The following is an 8,881-nucleotide window of genomic DNA, read 5'->3' as shown; positions in this document are numbered from 1 at the left end:
CTGATGGCCGAGCAGCCTTGGGAAGAGAAATGAAGAATAAGAGGAAAGGTAGAGAGGCGTTTTTATCTCCTCTGAGATAAGAGCATTTCAGACTGAGCAGAGGACAGAGATATGAGGTTCAGGTCAGTATTCTGTCTTTTATATATCGTACAGGAGAAGTTAAAAAGTTATGATCCTTAACTTTACTGTCTCAGGCTGTCAGGGTGGGCGTATCTACTGAAGAAGGCTGTTTGTGGGTTGTCATCCAGCTCTATGTTAACAAGTACAAGCATTGTCTATGTTACTAGTCCAGCAGCAGTCAGCCCAGCTCGGCGTCTGTGTTTCAGCCTTTTATTTCACCAAGCTCTCACCAACCACTAAAAGTCTCGGTAGTGTAACTTTATTCCCTGTTGGTCTCAGAGGCTGTGCTCAGTTCAGTTAATTATCCGTTAGATTTTAAATCATGTTGATGCTGCACTGACTTTCTAAAGTAAAGTAGCTGTTTGTTGCTTTCACAGCGGGTCATCAGGTGATCGTTGTAATGGTGGTGATGGTACGTGTTCTGCCCGCTCAGAGCTAAGACAACACAGAGATGACTTCACCGTCAAATCCCCTTCAAATCCCTCCGTCAGTGTGGGTAGGTACATGCCAATCCACATAACATCATCCTCTGCATGTCCCGCACTCTTTAATCCATTTCTTCATCTCTCTTATCCTGCAGCTTCTCTTCGCCTCAGTGTCTCAGCATTTTCTCTTCTAATGTACGAAGAAATACTCGATAATTTACATCTATATTATGAATAATTCTATTATTTTATCAGATTATTTGGGTAATTCCCGACTCAGAGCTCCCATAGTTACCAAAAAGACATTTTTTGATGGCGGCAGAGAAAAATGAGGTCAGTTTATGATCAGTTTGGTCCATTTGCTTGGTGTGGCTAGTAATTTATTTAATATGGATTTAGTCTGTTACTATTCTCAACACTGTTTTGAAATATAAAGATTATGCTCAGCACCATTTAATATACCATGCACAACTGACACGTCCTCATCAGTCCTACCAACACCATTTACTATCCCCAAAACATTCATCAGTCCTACTAATCTAACCCTGTTTACCATGCCTGAAATGGTTTTATAAGTTTATATTCCAACACTATTTCCTGTCCCCAAAGTCCTACAAAGACCAGCATTTACCATTTTCTTCAACACCATTTGCTATCCCCAATACCAGTGATCCCCCTCACACCAAAGACATTTACTGTCCCCACCACTTTTTATTATGTTCCCCCAAGACCATTTATCAGTCCTACAAACACCATTTACTGTCCCCACCACCATTTACCAATTTTTCAACTCAACACCATTTGCTATCCCCAACACTGCTCACAAATATAGACTATGCAGAGCACTGTTTAATATACCTAACACAGCTGACACGTCCTTATCAGTCCTACAAACACCATTTACTATCCCGAGCTCCATTTACCTGCACGACTAACTCAACATCATCTACTGTGCCCAAACCCATTTACCGTCCCCGACATCATTTATCATATCTAACAACATTTGCTATCCCCAGTGCCATTTAACTGCCCTGCCAATGCCATAGTCACCAAAGCCATTTATAATCCCCATCGATCCAACACATTAATCATCTGTAATACTATTTTCCATTTTGACTCACTATGCCTGACACTATTTATTATCCCCAATGCCATTTAGCTGCCCTACAACATGCCACAGCTTTTACGGAAGCCAAAGTCCTACAAACACCATTTACTATCCCTACTGTTCAACGCCATTTACCTTCCACGACCTACAAAGCTATTTACAAACCTACTATTAACAGATTTCCTATTTTGTCTCCCTAAAAGCTATTTTCCATCCCTAACATCCATGTGTTTATCCCTCAGTCTGTCAGTCTGTCTTCCATCCCCTCCCTGTCTGTCTGCTGTATCCATCTCTGTCTGTCTGACACCCCAATGACTGTTATTTATTACCCAGCAGCCCTTGCTTTAGCCCGGCATGCCAAGGCTGGTCGCTCTGTCCTCAGGCAAACTCTGTCTCTCTCTCTCTTTCTCTTTATGTCTCTGTCTGTCTCTCTCTGTCTCTCTTTCTCTGTCTCTGTCTCTCTCTCTCTGTCTCTCTCTGTCTCTCTCTCTGTCTCTCTCTTTCTCTCTCTTTCTCTTTATGTCTCTGTCTGGCAATTTCTTCTTCTGTCTGTTTTTTGCCTGTCGCTCTCTCCATCCTCTGTTTGTTTTTTTCAACTGTCATTGTGGCTGTTTACACACTTACACACACACACACACACACACACACACACACACACACACTGCTGTCACCAGAGGCAGAGGACTCTGTAGACACCTCTCTGTCTGGTGACATCCAGACGACATTGGAAAGTGTGTTTGGATTTTTGTCTGAGTCTGAGGCTCTGCATGTGCTAGATAGATAGATAGAGCCACTTGCAGCTGTGGAGTGTAATTAGTCTTAATCAGCACTCATTAGTCAGGTCTGGTTTGCAGAACAGAACCTCTGAACCGGCAGTGTCCAGTCTAACAGTGAACACAGCAGCATACCGAGCTGGTTTTCTTGCCGGGTTTGGCTCCTGGCATCCTGGGCTGAGTCGGTTCACTTAGCTAGAGTTGAAGTTAGCCACATTAGCAGGTGGTTGGTAAACACGCCTCAGCTCCTACATCATTTCAGATGGACAGGTAGCTTTAGCGTGACTTGCTAAAGTAGGCGATCAGTAACCGTTGTATCTACCATTATTGAGCAATGGAACCAGGCAGCCTACCTCCATTGAACATGGCCAAGGCCAACAGGGAATACGGTACCAGGTCATTTATAGCAGGTCCAGCAGTCGGTTCCTACACCACAGCTAGGTTAGGTTAGCCGACGTCAGGAGCCACAGCCAGCAGGAAAACCACCTCAGTACGATCCGGCCTTCATTGGTCAAGGTCCACTTGAAGCTTCCATTCCAGGAAGAGTCAGCTAATCGGACTACTGTAAAACCAGTGGGGGTCCGCTATTGCTGCATGGTGGTAGGTGGAAGCAATAATCACCGTGCTAATGGATTCATGGGAACTTTAACACACCACAAGGTTTAGTTTTAATAACAAAGGATCATGGGGGATGTGAGTGCTGCTGCAGAGAAAGAAACTGACCAAGAAGACATCGGTGGTTCGGCAACACCGCTGTGTGCAGTAGATGACGCAGTACAACCGGGGCGGGGCTACTTCAGCTCAGCTTCTTACCTTTAACAAACCACATCACTGCTGCATCATCTTCTCTTCTCCCTGCACAAATCTGCAGTGGAAATAACAAACACAAACATCACTGCAAATATGTGAAGCAGCGTTTTGTAATTAATAAACATCATCAGCGTGCTGCATGTTTCACTGTTCATCCCGTCTGCTCGACAGTAAAACAGTCCCGGGAGACTTCAAATCAAACCTCGACCTCAACAAACCAAATTCATTACAGACATATAAACACCTCGGGGACTCTGTTTCCCCTCAAGTCATTTTCTCAGACACAGTTTACTGCCCGACTCTCACTGTACTTCACCTTCAACCTCCTCAAGCCTCAAAGGAGAAATCAGAATATTCTTTAGAAATACAGAGATTAACTGTTGCGTCCTCATTTTTACATCTTTCCTGTAAAGAGACAGGGAGGGGCTTGTTGCAGATAGTGATGTTTACAGTAGCCAATAGCAAGTGTGCGCTATGAGCTAGTGTCAGCGTCCTAACAGTGAACACAGCGACAGAACCTCTGAACCAGCAGTGTCCAGTCTAACAGTGAACACAGCAACAGAACCTCTGAACCGGCAGTGTCCAGTCTAACAGTGAACACAGCAACAGAACCTCCAGACCGGCAGTGTCCAGTCTAACAGTGAACACAGCGACAGAACCTCTGAACCGGCAGTGTCCAGTCTAACAGTGAACACAGCGACAGAACCTCTGAACCAGCAGTGTCCAGTCTAACAGTGAGTACAGTGGTAGCTAATGTTAGCAGTGAGCTAGTGGTTTTTAAACTGCTGGAGGGAAACTCCAACATGTTTATACATCCTGAAACATGCATTATGTGTGTGTATTAGTGTAGGTTTGTGTGTGTGTGTGTGTGTGTGTGTGTGTGTGTGTGTGTGTAGGTGTTCCCGGTCTCAAAGCCTCATTAGGTGAACATATGGAGGGATCTGCAGACGGTCCAGCGGTGTGATGTGGAGCAGAAACAGAGTCTGACTCAGCACTCCTGCTGCTGAATTACAGCTGGAGCTTTTTTTCCTTCCTGTAGTTTTGAATGTGATGGAGTCACTGAAACTCCAAAGCCTGACTTCACTTCAGAACGTCTTTAAGAACAACCTGTTACTGCGTCACCCCAACACACTGGAAGTTATTCAGCTGGTCGTCTGTACACAGCCTGGGTATCGATCAGAGCTCTGCAGCTCCTCTGTCCTTCCTGAGTTTCTCTGCCTCCTCTCCGGATGGATGAAGAGAGCAGAGGAGGAGGAGGAGGCTGCTGTCTGTCGTGTTGAATCATCATCAGAATCAGATTTCAGACGCAGAGACTCTCTCTGTCTCTCTGTCTTCCTCTGTGTCTCTCGCTCAGATTTGATTTCTATTCATTGAAGAAAATGCTGCCACTGAGCCCGCTCAGCTCTGGTTCTGGCACGACACCAGACAACGATTTAACGACATAGCATATTTAGAAGCAGATAAACCAGGAAAATGACCAAAGAGAGCAGACTGAAAGTGTCAATCAAAGCGTCCCCGCTCTTAACCCTGCATAACTGTAAGCCTTAATATAATGTGAACAGGTGAGTTGTATATAAATTCACCCTCAGTACAGTTGTCATGAACGGGGAAATTAGCTACAGAGACCAAAACTGTTTTTTGTACCAGGCTGTAAACATGTTTATTTCTGCTGTGAAGTTGGACATTTGGACATGGGGACTTATGGAGACTGACTCACTTCTGGAGCCAGCCTCAGGTGGACGTTAGAGGAACTGCAGGTTTTTTTTTTTTTTTGTTTTTTTTGGCACGTCACTTCACAGACTCCAGCGGCCCGGCTAACAGACTGAGCTAACGGCAGCTGCAGTGTACTTCACTGTCCATCAGGAAACTCTGTAAATCGCAGCGTGGACGTCCGGGGACGCTGACGACCAGAACGAAGACATTTTTTTAAATTTGGCGTCTCCTCTGTCGTCTTCGCTCTGAATGAATGAAGACGATCGAGGGGGTCTCCTCCCCTCCTTCCTCCCTCCTCCTCCTCCTCCTCCTCCTCCTCCTCCTTGCTCCTGATGCTTTGCCCCCATTGTTCTGCCTCCACACTCACTGTGATACAAACAAAGCCTCTGAGCCGTGAATGGAGCAGTAGTAAGCTGCTCTCTCTCTCTTATTAATTTATTTATTTTTCTTATTTTGAGCACGTGAACACCTCTCCTGAGCAAATTAACCCCCAACAAGAAAAAGATAATTTTTCCTTTAAACCCTCTTAACTAAAGAGGAGGAGGAGGGTGGAGGGAGGGTAGAGAGGGGGGCGGGGCGGTGGTCTTCGTAGTTGCTAGGGGCAACCATAGGGGAGTGAGGGAGTGAGAAAGAGGTAGATGCGTGTGCGTGCGGGGGTATTGAGTGCATTATGTGTGCGGGACCTGCTGACGTCCCGCTGTGAGACCCCGCGCGCCAATTTCATCTCACACAATTGGCTGAGCGAGAGAGAGAGAGAGAGACAGAGAGAGAGAGAGAGAGAGAGACAGAGAGAGAGAGGGACGGAGGGAGGATTTAGCCCCGGCAGCGTCTTTTCACGTCCAGCACAACAAGCTTATTACCGTCCTCCGTCCGCGCCGCCGCTTGGAAACGGATTTACGCACGAAAAAAAGGAGGTTTGTTCGTCTCTTTACTCCCCTTCTCTCCTCTCTGTCATCACCTCCACCTTTGTTGTTGTGTTTTTTTTATCATTTCTCACCTCCACCACCACCTCCTCCTTCTCCCGCACCTCCTCTTGCTCCTCATCTCCACCTCCTCTGTCGAGGCTACAGGTCGCGAATGCGTTTAACTGCGATTAGCTGGATCCGTTACCGGGCAAATTAACCTGCTAGTGGTTGTAGTAGTAAAGAGGATGGAGGTGGAGGAAGGTGGATGGAGATGGAGGTGAAAGGGGGCTCCTCGTGTTTTGTGGCGCTGGTGGCGGAGGGGGACAATGAGCGGGGCTGTTGTTTGGCGGCGCTGCTGCTGCGCGCCCCCCACCTCCAAAAAATGATGATCCGCCTGGTCCAGGATCGGAACCACGTCAGAATCTGTAGAAACCAAGAGTTTCTGGCGAGACAGCTCGAGTCTGTCACATGGACCGGATCAGTCCGGCACGGCTCGGACTGGACCCGGTCTGGATGGCTTCAGTTTGGAGCTCCAGGCGCGCGGTGGAACAGATTTTTCTGTCATGATGTGCACGCGTGGAGCTCGTTTGTGTGAAGTTGTGCAACAATAACGCAACAAAACAAGGTGGATGTGAACACAATGCGCGCGCAGAGGGACTTAAAGGGGTGAGGGGGGGTGAGGAGGGTGAGGAGGGGGTGTGAGGCCATTTTTCAACGGAGCGCGTGTTAAAAAACCGCGCGCACATGGCGGCACAGACACTGAAATCATCCTCACATGTGAGAGAAAAGGAGGTCAGCAGGAGGAGAAACATTTGATTATTCCTGCGTGGAGGTTTGGAGGGTGGAGGTGGAGGTGGAGGTGGAGGGGGTGCCAGCCCCCCCCCTCACAATAGACACAAGGAGGCTTGTTGGGAATTTGGCGCTTCACTTGTTCTGCTCAATGAGGGTCTGCACCGCGCGCCCCTCTCCTCCTGTTGTTGTTGTTGTTGTTGTGGATGGCGGACCCCGCCACGCTGCTCTTTTATCGATCATCATGAGTTGATTAGTCGATTAATCGATCATCTGACACGTGCGTCTTTTGTGTGCCTCTGGTTGTTTTCACGCGCGGACGGTTCCTGATTTTTTTTTTTTCTGGATTCAAACTCAGATTTGATGATTTATTTAAATATTTCTCATCTTCTGTGATTTATTTGTGTAAAAACAAGTCGCCATATTAGGAGCGTTGTCCTGTTTGGAGGGGAGGAGGCTCGCGGAGCTCATTAGCAATGCAAATTAGTTTTTTTTTTTTCTTCATCGGGGGCTCGGGCACCTGCTGTCTCGAGCATGCGCGCATGGCTTCCTCCTCCTTCTTCTCCCTCAGCCTCGGGAACGCGCATCGTCCCTCCTCCTCGTTAGAATTATGTTCCAGGCGCGTTCACGCAGCTTTGACGGATGTAAAGAGAGAGAGAGAGAGAGAGAGAGAGAGAGGAAAGTTTGAGAGGCGGGATGTAAACAAAGAAGATTTATTTAATTCTATCCTCATTAATTATCTGTTAATTGGAACTGAAACTATCAACGTCGTTATAATCTGGATTCATCGTTTAGTTTATTAAATATCTTTAAATGTCTTTTTAATTTAATGATGTAAAACAACAAAAACAGTAAATTTCTGTATTTTTTAAAATGACATATATTAATCAATTATAAAAAAAATATCTTTTGTCCGTTTAACACTCAGTGATAATCTGGTTTATATGAAACAGAAAAAACAGTTTGATACTTTTTGATGAATCGACTGTTTGGTTGATAAAATATCTTCTGTCTGTTCAAACTCTAAGATATTCCCAAAACAGTAAATCTGTATTTGTTAAAACAGAAAAAAGTTGTTAAAGTCACGATTGCAGCAACTTTTTTACGTATAATGAAGTTTTTCTTTTTTCAGTTCTGATCACTGTGAGTGTAAATGATACTAAAATAAATCAGATTTATGTTACTGGTAGTTTTTAATGTGTATGAGGTATAGAGTGTAATATAAATATTATATACTAAATAAGATATATAGATCTTTATATCTTTGAAGGTCCAGTGTGTCAGATTTAGACGGCGTATATAATATATATAATATAATAAAGATAAGATATATGAATATAATATAATATATATAATATAACATGTGTAACTCATCAGTGTGTTTTCATTGGTCACCTGATGATCAGACTTGTTCTGTTACCTGTGAGGAGAATCAGACACTGAAGAGAACGTTCACGTTAGGAAAGACCGAGGTCAGATCTAAATCTACTTAGTTACATTAAGCAGCTGCTCTTTGAATATTTTTTTCTCATTTTGGGGGAATTATGAACCTGATTTTGATTCAGACGTTACAACAGATTATCTGATTATCCGAAGACGTCTGAGATGAGGTTTGATCCCAAACATATGAAACATCACTTGTTTATTTCTATATTTATATAACCATCACATGAAATACTTCATTAGTTTGACAAGTCTTTAGTCTTTACTCGTTTTGTCGCCGTCGTTAAACGTGCAGCTCGGTTCATGACAGACGAGTTTCTCTTCTTCATGTTTAATAAGGTCAGACGACAGAGGAGTGATTGATAAAGAAGAGAGGGGTTAAAGGAGGAGAAGAAGACGACTAAACAGAAACATGACAGGACACATTCAGAGAAGAAAGGGGACAAAATGGAGGATTGGAGGAAGGAGACAATGAAGGAGGCTTCAGCTCCACATGGAGGTCTGAATGTGGAGCTGATAATGAGGAGGAGGCTTCAGCTCCACATGGAGGTCTGAATGTGGAGCTGATACTGAGGAGGAGGCTTCAGCTCCACATGGAGGTCTGAATGTGGAGCTGATAATGAGGAGGAGGCTTCGAGCACGTGCTCGGCAGCTAACCGTGAAGAATCAGACGAGCAGGCATGAAGCATGGCGTCCTCCGAGGCAGGACAAGGAGGAACTTGTTCATGTCGCGTCCTCCTGCTTTGTTCTTCTTCATCACATGAACGTCATGAGGAAGTTTAGAAAGTCTGTTAG

The 8,881-nt window shown here is 45.1% G+C and overlaps 1 protein-coding gene across 2 annotated transcripts in view; it reads left to right on the top strand.

The window, feature by feature from the left end:
* Nucleotides 1–497: 497 nt before the first annotated feature.
* LOC113746094 (HIRA-interacting protein 3) overlaps nt 498–8,881 on the top strand; it is a 28,969-nt gene continuing 20,585 nt past the window's right edge. The window contains exon 1 of one of the 2 annotated variants that reach the window (XM_027280509.1): nt 498–616. The gene's annotated coding sequence lies outside the window, so the exon portion shown is untranslated. Of the gene's footprint in view, nt 617–5,568; nt 5,864–8,881 lie in introns of those variants that run through there. The other variant, XM_027280508.1, reaches the window with a different exon arrangement.

The sequence above is a fragment of the Larimichthys crocea genome, chromosome VII (genome assembly GCF_000972845.2).
Source record: "Larimichthys crocea isolate SSNF chromosome VII, L_crocea_2.0, whole genome shotgun sequence".
In the NCBI taxonomy this organism is placed as follows: Eukaryota; Metazoa; Chordata; class Actinopteri; family Sciaenidae; genus Larimichthys; species Larimichthys crocea.
The sequence above is the reverse complement of the archived record's forward strand: the minus strand, read 5'-3'. Positions and strand labels throughout refer to the sequence as shown.